The sequence below is a fragment of the Neodiprion lecontei genome, chromosome 2 (assembly GCF_021901455.1).
Source record: "Neodiprion lecontei isolate iyNeoLeco1 chromosome 2, iyNeoLeco1.1, whole genome shotgun sequence".
Taxonomy (NCBI): Eukaryota; Metazoa; Arthropoda; class Insecta; order Hymenoptera; family Diprionidae; genus Neodiprion; species Neodiprion lecontei.
Genome location: NC_060261.1, coordinates 17,654,681 through 17,670,733, shown reverse-complemented (window position 1 = coordinate 17,670,733; position 16,053 = coordinate 17,654,681). Strand labels below are relative to the sequence as shown.

Below are 16,053 nucleotides of genomic sequence, written 5' to 3'. Positions count from 1 at the left end.
GTGAAAATTAATTTTTTGATTATTGTGCAATACCAGCAACGAATTTCACCTCGTTCACCTCATTCTGTACATAAATGTTGAATCTTTATTGTATGTCCTCTTTTCCTCCGCTGCACATAAATTTTCTTCTCAGTTGCTACCACCCAATTTACTTTCTATTCATATAACTGAATGTCTCATAATGCAATTCGCAATCATCATGAACAAAAATTGCCAATTATAAAGAAGAGTAGCTGCGATGTTATTGGGCACGACTGTTGTGTATATACGCAATTGTTTGACGATGGACCAAGGAAACTTCGAATCATAAATTATTTTGTACAAAGTTTTCTTCGACCATCATGTTCGTGATTGACAGGACCCGGAGATGTAGAACACACGTCTTACAGCTTAAACTTTGACGGGAATGATTATCTTTTACAGGCTACTTTAACTTAAAACGAACTATTTAATCCCTTTGCCGCACAAGTTAATGTGACGTTAAATCGAAAAGCTCGTCACCGAAATTTTCTTAAACATTAGCCAAAAAGATGATTCCCAGTTGATTCCGTTGTTATGTTTCAACAAGTGTACAAGAACCAAAATCCAACAAGGCCTGAACGGGATCGATACAGAAATACATGGAATAACTATAATAATGATAAGAAGCGAAGTTGTCTCACAAATTACAACTCACCAGGCAGGCGTTTCTTCGCGCACTTGTTGTCACAAGGACTAAAAGTTGGGCCGCCTGAGTTGATAGAAGGTGATAGGTGAGAGATCCTTGTAAATCCTGAAGCTAACATCAACGTGACTGCTACGAGTCTTTTTCACAGCCTGGTTGCCGCGGAAATAAGTCGAATAGCGAGTTCTCGACTTTCAAAAGTACCGCATCACGCCTCCTCAGACATTACCTCTAGACATTCGTCGTCGCTTGCATTTTTCACGCCAACTGCAACAAATCCACTCCAAGACGCGTCTATGCCTCAATCTCCGCCAAAATTGCCGTGAAAAATTTCAACTCCACATATATCCAACGAGCCTCTACTGCTTTTCTTCTTCTTTTTCGTTTGTAAAATAACTTCCACAAGCAATTAGTATGTTCACTTTTCACTTCCGATCAGCACAGGTGTCAACGAAGAGACGGGGAGGAGGGCAGGATGCAATAGAGGGGTTGTTTATTATAATTGGTCGCCCCTCAGCTCAACAGCTTTAGTAATCTCTGTGTATTCGCAGGATTTTTTGTATCTCGAATCACTTGATTCTCTTTTTTAATGACACTTTTACACTTTTACACTTTCACACTTCGATACCTTTACACTTTTACACGCAATGTAATCTTGTAGCGGACCAAATCATCCGCTCCGTCGGCAAATTAATATGGCACGTATAAGACTACGTACACGGCCGAGAACGAAAACGGGACGAGCTACGCCGAAGGTTTAAAGCCTTTTAATGGAATTAATTCCGGCTATGAATAATACATCGATTCCTTCCATTTCTCAACGGACGAATGCCTGGGGCACGCGGTGTGTATCACTTGGTCGATTCCTTGCCATCGTCAACAATTTAGGAGCAAAACAAACAGTCGCAAAAGTAACCCCACAACACTTGACGCATTTGATCACTCTGTACTAACTCGACCGTCTAATCTCTCTCACGAATTCTTAGCAACGTCTATTCGTTGATCGCTTTTCTTGAGTAGGTTCAGCGTGCCAGTGTTATTATTATGATCCAAAAGGAATGGAAGTTCTTGTTCGAAACATTCGCTTTCTAGAACGGTAAATGTCGATGACGTGAAAAGTTTTCTTTCATGTTTGACCAACGACAGGGTAGGAGATCACAACATCGCAGTAGAACTGCCGAATGTTGTATTTACTTTCGTCTCTTTACCCGGTCCTGAATTTCCGTCTTCTCCCACGTCTTCTTTCGTTCCCTACAGGCTGAGAAAAGTTTCACCGGCTTCCGATATAACTTTCCCCAAAGATTCGAGAGATAAAATACCGCTCGCTGCGGCCGAGAACAGTTACTCCCGCTTCTCCAAGTAATGCAAGAGCCTCGATAACTGCGCAGGTACTTGATCACTCTGCTTAAATTGTACTTGTACGCGGCACACCCGGCTGTCACCGCCCCTACACTGTGACTCGACTGCCAAAAACAGGCTCGAAGGGAAACGAAAATATTTCATGCGGAAGAGGAATCACATGCACATACACAGACGCGCGCGCGCGATCGTGATAAGGAAAGTAAACAAAAAATGGAAAGAAATTATCTTTCAAACAAACCGAGCACCACCCTTGTCGCGCTTGCACGTAACGATCGGAGTGCAAAAATCAGGTTTATATCATTTCAATCGCGTCGTCGTAATTGCGACTTGTCACATCGATTATGCGGCGCGTTATAATCGACGGTTCACGAGGGTTTCGTAAAACGTTGGCCTTGCAAATCGCGCAGAGCAACCTCACGGTGAACAGCGCACTTCGCAAGGGGCGCGGCGTTACTGAACACAGAGAGCCGAGTCTCGCTCCGTTCTATACTTCGCTCTCTGTCGCTCTCGCTTCTCTTTCAGTATTCTCGATCCGTCTCTCTCCGTCTCTGCGCCTCGGAGCAACTCCGGGGATGTACGAGAGAGAGAGAGGGAGAGAGAAGAGAGTATAATAGTTCGTATCAATGAACCGATACTGCCTATCAACGTTTTCGGTTTGAACGACGATCGCTACGCTGAGTAATCCCTTTACAAACCCTTCCTCTACGAAACCTTTCTTCGTTTTGCAGGCTAACCGTAACCTTATTCATGAGCCAACGCTATTTGCGATCTTGGATAGGTTAGGATTGAGGGGGGGCATTACCGGCAGCTGCATAGGATCGCTTAGCCGCGCTAGTGAATATTAATTTATGGTGTGCGTGATATTGCTTTTTCATATTTCATCGTATTTAAATGGTGTTGGCTGTAGGAACGATAATATTCTCTGAATAAGAGACGTTATTCGTTAAAAAAGTAGAAGTCTATTCACCAGGGAGGAGGTTAAGCACAATTATTCAATTATTGTGTCGTTTCGGTCGGGCCTAGCCCACCATCATGACTCATCAGGCTGATAGAAATATGAAAAAAATAAATAAACAGTAAGGGCAAGTCAACGATGTTATATAACCAATAAGTGGATAAATTAGAGGGTAGGTATTGCAACGTGCCAAAATCCGTCTACTCTATTCACACAATTCCGCTTGTAACTTAGAATTCAGCCAATCAAGACACACAATTTCGTCAATTTTTCTCGCCGATCGGCAAATATGTAAGTGCGCGAGGTAAGACAGTGATCCACAGTCTCTACCGGACCACGGATGGCAGCGCCGAACTTCACTTATAAAGAAGTTATCCCAGATCAATCTCTCCGATTTGATTTCTTTTGTAACATGTTATAGTAGACTAAAAACTAAGCGACAGGCATTTTTCGTTATCTGCCATTGAACACTTTAAAGGTCAACGCGCACTATACCGAAGCGAAGCGAAACGAAGTTGCAGAATTTATCGGAAGAGGAATGACCGTTTTATAAGCGATCGGAATTGTACTACTTGTCCATTCAAATAATTGATCGTGGATTGATAAATTCATTTGATTTTACACTTATTGAATTATTACATTAATAAATCGTAAATTGAATCACTTCAATTCTAATAAGATAATCAAATTAATGATCGATTGATTAATTAATTTATTCAATATTTTGCTTGAATTTAATCAATCCTATTTTTGATCAACTTCAAAAAGCGCACACTCGGCTCGCTCATAAAATTAATGCGTTCTCGCTAATTTCAAGGTGAATACTTACTTACTAATAATAATAATCATACCTACTTCGTGAAACTCAATTTCACCTAATATTCCCACGTCAATTGCTGTTCGTTTTATCACTACAAATCGCCAGTAAAATGCCGGATGCAGCGCTAAAATAAAAATGATTCGAAAGCACTGTTGCTTAATCTGAAATCCATTTTATTGTATTCCATTAAAGTCTGAGGAAAATTTGTGGCAAGAACATTATTATTAGCAGCGATTATTAGCGCAACGTGAAAAATTTGCAGGTCCTATTATCCAATCTACATATTTTATGACTCCCCTAAACTCCGACAATTTTGAAACAAGTTTAGACTAAATTCCACGATATATATTCACGTTTCAATAAGGGAACAACATTATTACAATAATAATGTTTTTGTTTGTTTTTTTGGTAATTTGCAGTGAATAAACCATTTTTATTTTAATTTTTTTTTTAGAAAACACGGTATCACCCCTCGTCGCTCATCATAAATTGTACGTTACTTCACATTCTCTGGATACTGCATACTCTAAATTCAAATATTCATATTTGCAAAATTAAGCGAGTACGTTCTTTCACATATAAATGATGTGAATTGATTCAGTCTTAAACACCGACACCTCGAATTTATTTAAACGTATTTGTTCTGTCGAAGTTATTGCGTTGAATTACACAAATAACGGGATGTCTGTCAATTACAACAGGACACCCTGTGCATATCAATCATGGCCATTGCGATACGTATCATGAAAATGTTTGCACAGATACCATCAGTGTCATTTTGGATAGCGGACAATCGTATTAATAAACACGAATCAGAGCGTGAATTGACGTTGGTCATTGCCTGTACACAGATCACTTTTTTGAAATATCAATTTACAAAAAGAAGAGACGATCGTCTGACGTTCAATATGTTCAGAAGAAAGACTTATTGTTCATTTAAGGTAAATATATATAAAAATGTTCATACCAGCATTCACGTTCGGTGCCAATTGATGACGCGTATAATTTATTATCATTTTGAACCATGGTTACATCAACAGTAAATGCAGTTCAATATTTTATAAATATAATGACTTTCTAAATACCAGTTATAATAATCCAGTTGCAGATAAAATTGAATAATCATGTGAAGCTGTTTTTGTACCAATTTTTAACATCCCAGTTTTTATTGAAAATTAAACTGATAGCTAAAGTAATATTTTTAGGTAGTTTTACCAGTGAGCCATATAATTCGACTTTATTCAGTTATTATCTATCGATGATAAATACGTGATAGCCGGGTTAAAAAGTTAAAAATATAAATGAAAATATGCGAATTACTTTACGAAATTGATTGATGAAATCTGAAAGGCGGCACAAGTAGATTTCAGTAATGATGAGAGTCAAACTAGTACTAAGCATGGCTCATTAAGAACATTTATGGGTGCAACTGATGAACACCACGGAGGGTCTTCGAAATCAGTATGGATACAAAAATAATTAGCAGTACCGTTCGCAGTTTGATTTTCCTTAATCGCAAGATGCATCTGAATCTGATCTTCATCCGATAAATTTTGTACATTTTGGCCTATACTCATGAAAAAACTCATCAATAGGCTCAATGCTGGTTTATCATCAGCAGAAGGTCTATCAGTACTTTTTATGTGTAGATAATTAAGCAGCACTACTGATAAATCTCGTTCTGAAGTTGTTGCACTATTCTTCATACTGCATTTATTCAATTTTTTCTTTCTTCTATATCCAGCAGATATCGAGGCGATATCTGTAAGCGTATAAGTAAATAAGATCCAGGTAACGCTGTTCACATAATATTAGAAAGTCATCTATCAACACTAAACACAATCGTGTCAATTCTTACCAAGTCATGTGAATTCCTAGTTAATTCGGAACCCGCAACTAATCGTTTAAATCATGTGAGATCTCGAAGCTTTGTAAACATGTTCAAACAATGAAACTCAGTATACTGTATTTAGGGTCTATGGGTATGAATCCAGATTGCCAGATCCATTCGTAGGCCCGTTTTTTGATTCCCTATATTCATTTTCGCTATCATCATGATCATCAGTTTCAAGACTTTCGTCGGATTCCAAATTTTCCACTTCCTCCAGTCTCGGTGAGTCTCCTTGACTATTCGCCTAAGATTCAATCGACGTATCATCGCAGACATTCGATCGGGTAGACCTATCTACTGAATACAACGATAGAAACTGCATGTGCTGTTCGTATTTCCATGGTGTAAATTTATTAGCTGTCTGTCCACTCTTAGTTTTGCGAGCATTTATAGCTTTTCCATAGTAGCCACGGAGTTTTACGCCAGCATTGCTGACATTGTTCAACTATACAAGCGAAATAAAAAATAAAATCACTACCACTCTCATAGATAATTTACTCATATATATATATATATATATATATATTAGGGTGGTCTTCATTTAGAATGTTGAGGAATTTATGCCGGATCACCCCATCAAATCAACTATAAGTAATTCAAAAACAATTCACAATTTTTTTCAGATTTTTATATCAACTGTAATCCGTGCTTGTAAGAGGAAGGATTTCCCAATTTCAAATACACGTGTTTCGGACACGTTCTTAGTATATATTTTACTGTATGAGTAATAATGTTCTAATGAGCATTATAATTAGTGCTACTATCTGAGAAAAAATTCACATCATCATACCAGGTAATATAGACAATTGCATCTCTTATGAATAAAAAGAAAAAGTCAAATTTCTAGGGTGTGCAATTCGTCGAGATTGGTTGATATGATGATGTGAATTTTTTCTCAGATAGTAGTACTAATACTCACTAAATCTTCGCAATTACAGATTGATTCGAACATCGTCAGTCTTACAATAAATTACCTATATGCTGAGAATGTATCTGAAATAGGTGTATTTTAAATTCTGACATCCATCCATTTACAGGCACGGGTTAGAATTGATATAAAAATCTGAAAGAATTAGGAAATTGTTTTTGAATTATTTAAAGTTGATTTGGGGGGTGGTCTGAAAAAAAATCATCAACACTCTAAGTAAGGATCACCCATATATATGCATATATATATACACATTTTCCACTATACTAAACACAGGTTGAGTTTCCGCAAACTTTGAATGAAGCGTGTACTGTGTCAACAAAATGAATAAAATTATTATTAGTAATATAGATATCCATCAACCCTCCGCCTGAGCACTGAGACTTCAAAGGTACAGTCGGAATTTCTACTTTGAAGTTTTGTGATATGAATGAAGGGTAGGTTTCGACTCTTCACCATATAAAATCACGATAAAAGGGGCTTAACTGAGGGAGTAATCACTCGTGAAATAGTTCGAACAGTCGATTTTGAAATGGTGCGAAATGCTTGTGAAACGCTTGAGAACCAGTTGTGAATGGTATGAAATAGTATGCAATGGTATGAAATGGTATGAAATAGTATGAAATGCTCTTGAAATAGCATGAAATACTTGTGAAACGATCGTGAAATTGCATGAAATAGTTGTGAAATACTTGGTGAATGGTGTGAAATACTTAAAACATAGGTATAGGTTAATCCGCATCTAGATAATCCGTCAGATAAATCGGACTAGGTCCGTTCACTTTTATCTTTATCTGAATTTGATAAGTACAAACTAGCTGAGAACGTTCTTGACTTGGTTTCACACGAAGCCCATAAATACGTAAATATTTGGTATTATAAATATACTTTTCCTGCTCCAACAGCTTCGGACCACAGAATATATCACTCGGAAGATGAGTGTATCGTGATAAAGAGCCTTGGAAAATCTGTTAGGTATGTAAAATCACGTATGAATGTCTCTAAATTTGTTGAAAATCTCGTCTATATAATTTAGGTGTCGTATACGGCTTTTGTTTTGTACTTTAAAAAAAACTGCTCTGAATTTTATATACCCTTACGGATGCTTTCGAGTGAAGATTTTCATATGCTGGAGACTTCATCTTCACAGTCAGTTTTTCATCGAAGAAAGTGCCGTTCGAGATGTCTTATATATTATACATATATGCCTTATAATGGGAACAGAAAACCAAAAATCTGGTCAAGAAGAGGAACAAGATGAAGATAAATCTAACGTTAGATTGTATTAATACCTTCATATTTCCTGAGCAAGATGATGTAATACTCTTCAATATCTGTGACATAATCATGTATTTTGATCCCCCCTTCATTAGGTTAAGATATCGATACTATGACAATGTGTAAAAATTTTTCAATGAAAGAATTTGGAATTTTCCACATTATATTGGGACTCTGGATGGCAAGTATATTAATATTGAAGCTCCCGGAAATTCCGGATCCCTATATTTCAACTATCAAAAAATGTTTAGCATCGTTCTCGTGGCCCTAGTAGATGCTGACTATCGGATTATTGCCCTTGACGTGGATGCATACGGCAAGAATAGTGATGGAGGTATTTTTGCAAAAAGCACATTTGGCAAAGCGCTGAATTCAGGAAACTTGAGCATTCCTGCCGGTAAGGCACCGCCTTCAAGTTCTCAGCCGTTGCCTTGCGTGATTGTTGGGGACAAAGCCTTTCTATTCAGAAGGAATATTATGTGCTCATGCCCTGGCACTCAATCAAGAGTCGATGAGTCGAAGAAAATCTTCAATTACCGACCGTCTGAAGCGAGGCGTATATCAGAGAATGCATTTGAAATTCTGACTCACAAGTTCAGGATCTACTAGCGTAGAATAAAAAATGAAGCCCGAATATGTGTAGAAAAGTTGATTTTATCTACATGCGTCCTGCCTGATTTCTTACCAGATGGCATGTTAACAAATTTGGACGTCGATAATAATGAAGAAAATCTTGGTGCTTATAGAATTCGGAATATGGGAGACAATTCGATGTTAGAGACCGTCAATATGAACGAATTTTTCAATGAGTATTTTGTGTCTCCTGCTGTAGTGTTCGTTCGCAGAATGAAAGAGTCCAAATGGGTATGAGTGATAATCAACCCCTGTTCGACACTCTCGGGTACAAACGACCCAACGCTTGTTCTTCATTAATTTAAAGTACCGAAATCTAAATAATCGTGTCTGTGGCGCCATCTAGCATTTTGATATTCTATTATATACCCCATTTAGTTTCAAAAAGTAAGCTTTCAAGAACTTCAAAAAAAATTTTCAAGTGCAAATATTAAATAGTTCATTTTTTTTATAACAATTTTTCTCTCTGGTGTACAAGCGACCCGAGTGCGTGTCAAGTATGCGATTCTGCAAAAGCGTGTCAAACAAGGGATAATCAACTGCACAACACTTGCTCTTTGACTGAAATAGGAAATTTGGGTATCACTTTTTCGCAATGTTGCAGACAGAAAATCTTAGTGAAATATGGATCGGTTGCCGCGGCTTGAGAACATGACTACACTAGATTAAATATGCCCAACAGTACTACAACGTAATTTACTCCGATTTGCACTAACTTTGACACGTGCAGATAATATTGTTACAAAGGGCGAAGTCACCCGTTTTGCCACCTTTTCTGATGTAGTAGTCATCATAGATCAAAATACGTTTAAAAGCTTACATAATTCACGAAATGAATAAGATTGCTGCGTCAACTAAAATTATTGTAAAAACAGTTTTGTTTCTGACTTCTATCTAGAAACACGTATCGTTAATCAATCATTTTCAATGCTTGAATTTATGTGTGCAAAAATTCTCTATTTTGGAATTATCAAGATATAATTTTGATATTATGTGCTTATATTGTGGAGGTTATAATTAATAATAAAAAACAGCTAATAATTAGAATTTTTGAATTATTTTAAATATTTAATGCACATTATTCCAATAAAGATATTGTCGAAATTCTTACTTAAAAAATCGTTACTAATTTTATTATTATTTATTCATTAAATTTCATACTAATTACTAATCAATTTGTTTTTTGAATTCATTTTTATTACTCATTCTACAAAGGCGAGAGCGGGGCACGATGGACTCCCCAAGCCGGTAATTATTTTTATGGCTTTTAAGCAACGGGTAGAAATGTTTTTGATCCATCTCGAACAAATTCATCATTGTTTTGCCATAATTAAAAAAAAAAGAAAGATCTGAGACATGATGGACCCCCTCCAAGTTTTTTTCAAAATTTCTTTTATCTCACTAACTCTGCATTCTTTAATTCCAATGATATTGAATAAATAATTAATTATCTATCAATATGCAATACAAAAAAAAAAATTTATTCTAGAGAAAATGGAACTTATGTAAAATATTATTTTTTTAAGTTTTCGAAATTTTTTTTTTCTAATACTTTGCATCAATACATATTAAACTAACCTTTGATAATATCTCAGGATTAAAAAACAACTTTCTTTGGTCAAAATTTTTTGGAGGGGTGCTTCGTACCCCGGTCCCCCAATTCATCAATTAACCAAAAATCAAATTACTTAATCAATCCGTGATCAATTACTTGAATGATTAAGTAGTATAATTCCGATCGTTTATAAAACGTTAATTCCACTTTCGATAAATTCCGGCAACTTCGTTTCGCTTCCGATAACTTCCGATTGCTTCGTTTCGATTCCGATACATTCCGACGACTTTTTTCTTCTTCCATCCGCTTCGTTTCGTTTCGCTACGTTTTGCTTCACTTTGGCATGAGGTAAGTGAATCAGTTATTGAAATGTTTAGACCCAATTATTGACGTTTTTATTTTCCAAAATTATAAATTGACGGCACGAATTATGTATTTCTCGATGACTAAAACCAATTGCTAGAGGGCTAGACATTCAAAATTTATTTTTCGGTAATTTTAAAATGAAGGATCGAACAGATACGTCCAAAAAAGGTGAATAATGGGGACAGGGTCTACATGGATAACTGGGGCACTTGCCTCAACATAATATTTTTTAACTAATCCAACTGGAAAATTTTTCTCATAACGAGAAATGGAAAATATAATTTTCTCAATTGAACAAAAAACTGCTAAATTGCCCCTTGACGTACCTTTCTTTGGAGGGCAGTTTCACCCCCTTAAAATGTTTAATGGCAGATACAAAAAATACGTGTTGCCTAGTTTTTAGACTACTATAACATATTACAAAAGAAATCAAACCGGACAGATCGAGCTTTCCTATCAGTCTGCCGCATGGCATCGTTGTCTTGTAAACAAATTAGTATATTATTATAAATGAATAGGACCTTATTAATCTGTCAAATCAGCGAATCAGATCTGCTAATATATTACCTATATATTGAGGTGGCTCATCGTGGATCGTACTTCGGTCTTTTTGTCTACCCTTGGCTTCATGGAATTCTTGCTTTGTAGATTTATTTATTACCTCGTCTCGTTGGCAATGCATCGCGGATTGTACTTCGTCCTTCTGCCTATTAGACCTTTCGATATTACGAGGGCAACGATGACGCAACCCGAGTTTTACTTTGGTCCTTCTGTCTGTCAAGATCATTTGAATTTGCTTTGCAAATTTAAAATTGTATTAGAGAACACTGCTGATTGGGAAAGTATCGCAAATCGTACTTCGACGTTTCTGCCTCTCGATCATAAGTTAAATCACGAGTTAAATCAGCAGTCGTGCACCCAGATTGCCTTGGCCTTTCTGCCTATTAAACTGTAATTTTTTTTTTTTTTTGGAAATATTACATCTTAGTATTTAGATTCATGTATTAGCTCCATGTTATTCTCCCAGCATTCAGCACATAATTTCCGAGAATGCGTCTCGTCACATTGTATTTAATCGAGAGTTACACATATCACGTTACCTCCATATTTTCAATTTCAAAGTTACCGCTCGTCAGCAAGTCCTCGTAACAAATAATAGGAACAAACTGAAAGCGAAATTATAATTTATTCTGTGTATAACCATACGATAGCGGGGATTCATTATTATCAATTATAGTTGTATTTCTGTATATCACTATCGCATAGCAGAGGTTTGTTATTGTTTATCCTTACATTATTGTACATAATCCTTGTGTCCAACTATCCGACTGTGGAAGTGAAATTATCCTAAGCACTCACCTATCCCAAATACACTGAAAATTGAGCCAACTCCTAAACACCCAACATCCTTGCTCTCACGGATATATTTATAGGTACCTTGCTATCCTGTTAACTTCCTGAATAAACGAATATTAATTTTCCATCACATATAATTTCTGCCTTGTCTCACCGATTCATTTCGTATATTCGTTTACTTAGCCTCACGTCTTTAAACAGCTCATGGTTCGTTCCGAACGCCCTAAGAAGGATCTAGTTCCTCTCCACTTCTGTATATTTCCGTGTCATTTTTTAATTATTGTTGTAGAAAGCAATTGGCGGAAAACATTAACATAGAATTAAAATAGCAACAATCAAAAACCATTCACAAGTAGGGTAATGCATTTGGCGTATGTGACTATACATGAAGTTATTCGAATATGCCTCATGATAAATCTTTATTAACAGTTTTATTATTCGTAGACAGTAACAAGAAACATTCTCAATTTCAATTACATAAGAATTACATCAATAATACTGCAGGAAGAAGTTTCAAAAATCAACATGTTACAACTATGACTGTTTCACTGACTTATTTCGTTCTCTGTGTCGCGTTTAATATGTTCACAGTGAGTGACAAGCTTGGTGACACAGTGACAGTCATACATTTGGCGAACGTAAAAATGGTTTTATTGAAAAGTCCGTTGTGTGAAAAAAAATCGTAGATAAGTATCTATGGATAGGTAATCGCAAGGTTGATATTAGTCGTAAGAAGTGCTAAGTATGTCGGTAAAGCTCAGATTTTAAATATGTGTCCGTCAGTTTGTAACATCCTATAGAGAGATTTGTATCATTTCATGATTTATTTTCTTTTATTTTATATTTTGTTGAGTTTGCAGTACAATAAAATCATCAAGGTCTGAATCATGGAATTCATTCGGGGCGTGTGCAACCAATGTGAATTTTCCCATTTCTTTACATCTTAGATCGTACTCATGTTGGTGAAGGTTTTTTTGTAATGTTGTGATGATTGTCCCACGTAACATGTTCGACAACTTTTGCAATCGAACTTTGAAATCATGATAACACGGCTCGTCACTCTTACAGAATTTATCAGATTTAAAACAAATTGAAGTCGGTGTTCCTGATTTTGTTGACAATGAATCTCTTGCCTGTTTTCAACAGCCTCTTAATATTTTCCGAAACCCTTGGACATATTGGATAGAGCTAGCGATGGGAATAGCGTTAGTGACAAATCAGTTTTTGCAATTTCATGTTTAAGTGAGTTGTAAAGAGCATCCATTTTGTTTCTCATGATGCCATGAATACATTTTGTGGGCACTGATTAATTACCAAAGTTTTCTGCACAAGTTGAAACAAAATGTCAATCTAGGGTAAAAAATTCTTGAACGATGATAAAAAACGGTAGTTATCTATGGAAGAGGATAGAAAAAGACTAAAAAGGTCAAAGAACTCATGTTGCATTAATAATTTGATTTCACAAGTTTTTGAAAGATGTAAGTAGAGTATGTACGAGAATTCTTGATTCAATTATGGTGGCGTACCAACAGGATCAGCCCCGATTCCTATCTTACCGGCAGTCAAAGTCACCTGCGAGGGGTACGAATTCTTGCCTTACCGGTGAAAGCGTTACCGACAACAGCGTTATTATAGATGGCGCCACCTATATTACCGGTCGTTGTTGCTGACAGAGAGTTTGATAACGAGATTTTGTGCTATCAGACGGGTGAACATTTTCAAATTTCGCTGTCGGATGAGCGTATATTTTGAATTTCTGCTCTTACATGGCAGACTTTTTACCGATGGAAGTGTTACCACAGGTGGCGCCCCCATTATTGATCAGTCGCTGTCTTATCAATCAGGTCTGTTACGTTCCCAATGTCCACCGCAAGATGGTGCTACCTCTAGTCTTACGGATAGTTGATGTTACCTGCGAAGAGTAACAAATTACCTATATTTCCGATTGATTCTACCGACAGAGAGGTTAATTATTGAATCTTTTGCCGTTAGATGGCAGAAATTTAACCGACGGAGATGTCATCAGAAGTGGCGACTTCTTTATCGATCAATCGTTGTTTCATTCTATCGGCATCGTTCAATCGACTTTGCTTTCATTTTTTAATGTCTACCAGTAAATGACTACTTTTACGTGGCGGTAATAAGGGAAAAATAAAGTTTGAAAATAACGGTTGGACGTTTGGAATAGATGTTTCATTTATCGGCAATTTTATTCAGTTTTTCAGCATATACGCAATAATAATGGATCGTTTTATTGTGAACTAGCGCCCCCTCCCGGCTTCGCACGGGTGGGCATAAGATTTTTTTTATATTTCTACCTTTTATTTATATTTTTTTGTTGTTGAGTTGTCTCTACATAAAATTTCCCCCTCGAAAATAATTAATATGATTCTTACATATCGTCTCATGGACGGCCGGGTCCGTTCGATTTGGCTGTTTACAGTATTGTACCGAGTTACATTCGTAAATGCCACATACACACAACTTCTTAAATGTGTCTCTTGCGACGAAATCTGCAACTTCTACAAATACACAACACACGAACCAAAACAAATTCGAATACAGGTGATAAGAGAAACTAATGACATTGTAGTCACGACGGCTAGGTGATCTAGTGGCTAAGTCTCCGGCAAAGCATCTCTAGATACCAAGTTCGATTCCTAGCTCCGTCGTTAATTTTCAAGTCACCTGAAAGTTTCGAATTTGTATTCTCTACATTAATTATACTGACCAATCGCTGATGAGGTAGCACACCATATGGGATATCGACAAAATGTAACGTGAGAAAAATAAATGCAGAGAAAATTTTTTCGAGACGCTTTCTTTTCTTGCCGCCAAGCATTATAAACGTAGATCTCTCAACTATCAGTTGTGGAGTCCAACTTTTTCCATCAGGTGCCACGTGACTATTAACCTTCCCGCCGATTTCTATCAAGTGTCATGAACTAACGCAAACAAAGATCTGTTAGCTAGTGTTCGAGGGGTTCAACTTTTTTTTGACCCGTTAGTTATTGACCACTGATAACGTGGACGTGACTCTTCCCCAAACAATCTTTTGCTAAGCACCATAGTCGCCAAAGGACAACACCTATTAAACCCCTTTTTAGTCGGACCAGCTTTAGCGAATAAGTCGCAAGTGTGAGAAAGTGGAAGAACGGCGACGAGAGAATAGGACGAGGTGTCTTCCTTGCCTCTCAGTGACCTGTGAGCTCCATAATCCGGCCAAGCAGTTTGGAAAAAGCAAGTGGAATAACAGTCCGTAGGAGCCTATGAAGGATAAGTCTACGAGGTGGTGATGCGGTATCGGTATCTTCCTGTGGAAGAGACGGCCAGAGGATCGTACACGCACATCGAAAACGAGCCGGGCATCGGATGATGCGGTCGCAGCATCTTCCTGAGTAAAAGACGACCAGAGACCGTACACACATACCAAAAGCGAGCTAGGCGTCAAGTGATGCGGTCTCAGCATCATCCTAAAGAAAAGACGACAGGAGACCGCACACGCATATCGAAAAGCGAGTCAGACGTAAGGTAATACGGTCGGGTGCCTTTGCGAGCGAAACGCTGTTGCACCGTACTCGCATTTGGGGGTAGCAGATAGCGAGCGTATGCTGCGCTTGCGCTGCAGTGAGTAGGCACACTGAACGAAGCTGGCTGACCGGGGTAAAAGCGAGCGTGTGTTGCGTAAGCGTAGCAGCGAGTATGCGCACCAAGCTGGGGTCCTCGAGCGGTGGAGAAGCGACCGTAACACTAGCGGCTCGAGCCCCGAGTAGAGCACATATCGGACGAATCCATCTTCGCAAGTATGACCCGCGAAGCCCCTCTTCTCGTAAGGCACGGAAGCCGTGGGGTGACCAGGCTATCAACGGTGATCTACTAACCTAACTGCTAGAGGTATTCGAGTCCTAACCCGAGATTTATTCCTGAAAGTGTGATCTCGTACGTTCGTCAGATTTCTGGGTGCAACAACTACACTTTCAACACCATAAGACGAGAAATTCATTATTCGCATCCGGTACTCAGAGTCCACATCGGAAATGCAGAAGTCTGTTCAGAAAGTCGTGAATTGTTCTGAATGATTGGGATTGGACAGAGACTGACAGTCCGTCTACGGTCGATTATCGCCAAGCGGCAGAAGGCCAGACGAAGCACAACTGACAAGCTGCTCGAGCCCGAGGCTCGGTCTCACGGAATCCACTATCTGTGAAAGAGTGGGGACCGACGTTGTGAAAACCACTAAATTCT

At 37.8% G+C, this 16,053-nt stretch overlaps 1 protein-coding gene across 3 annotated transcripts in view; it reads right to left on the bottom strand.

Annotated features, from left to right (window-relative positions):
- Positions 1 to 2,458, bottom strand: part of LOC107218031 — a 489,709-nt gene extending 487,251 nt beyond the window's left edge. For all 3 annotated transcript variants that reach the window (XM_046732062.1, XM_046732065.1, XM_046732064.1), the window contains exon 1: positions 677 to 2,458. The gene's annotated coding sequence lies outside the window, so the exon portion shown is untranslated. The remainder of the gene's footprint in view (positions 1 to 676) is intronic.
- Positions 2,459 to 16,053: the final 13,595 nt, after the last annotated feature.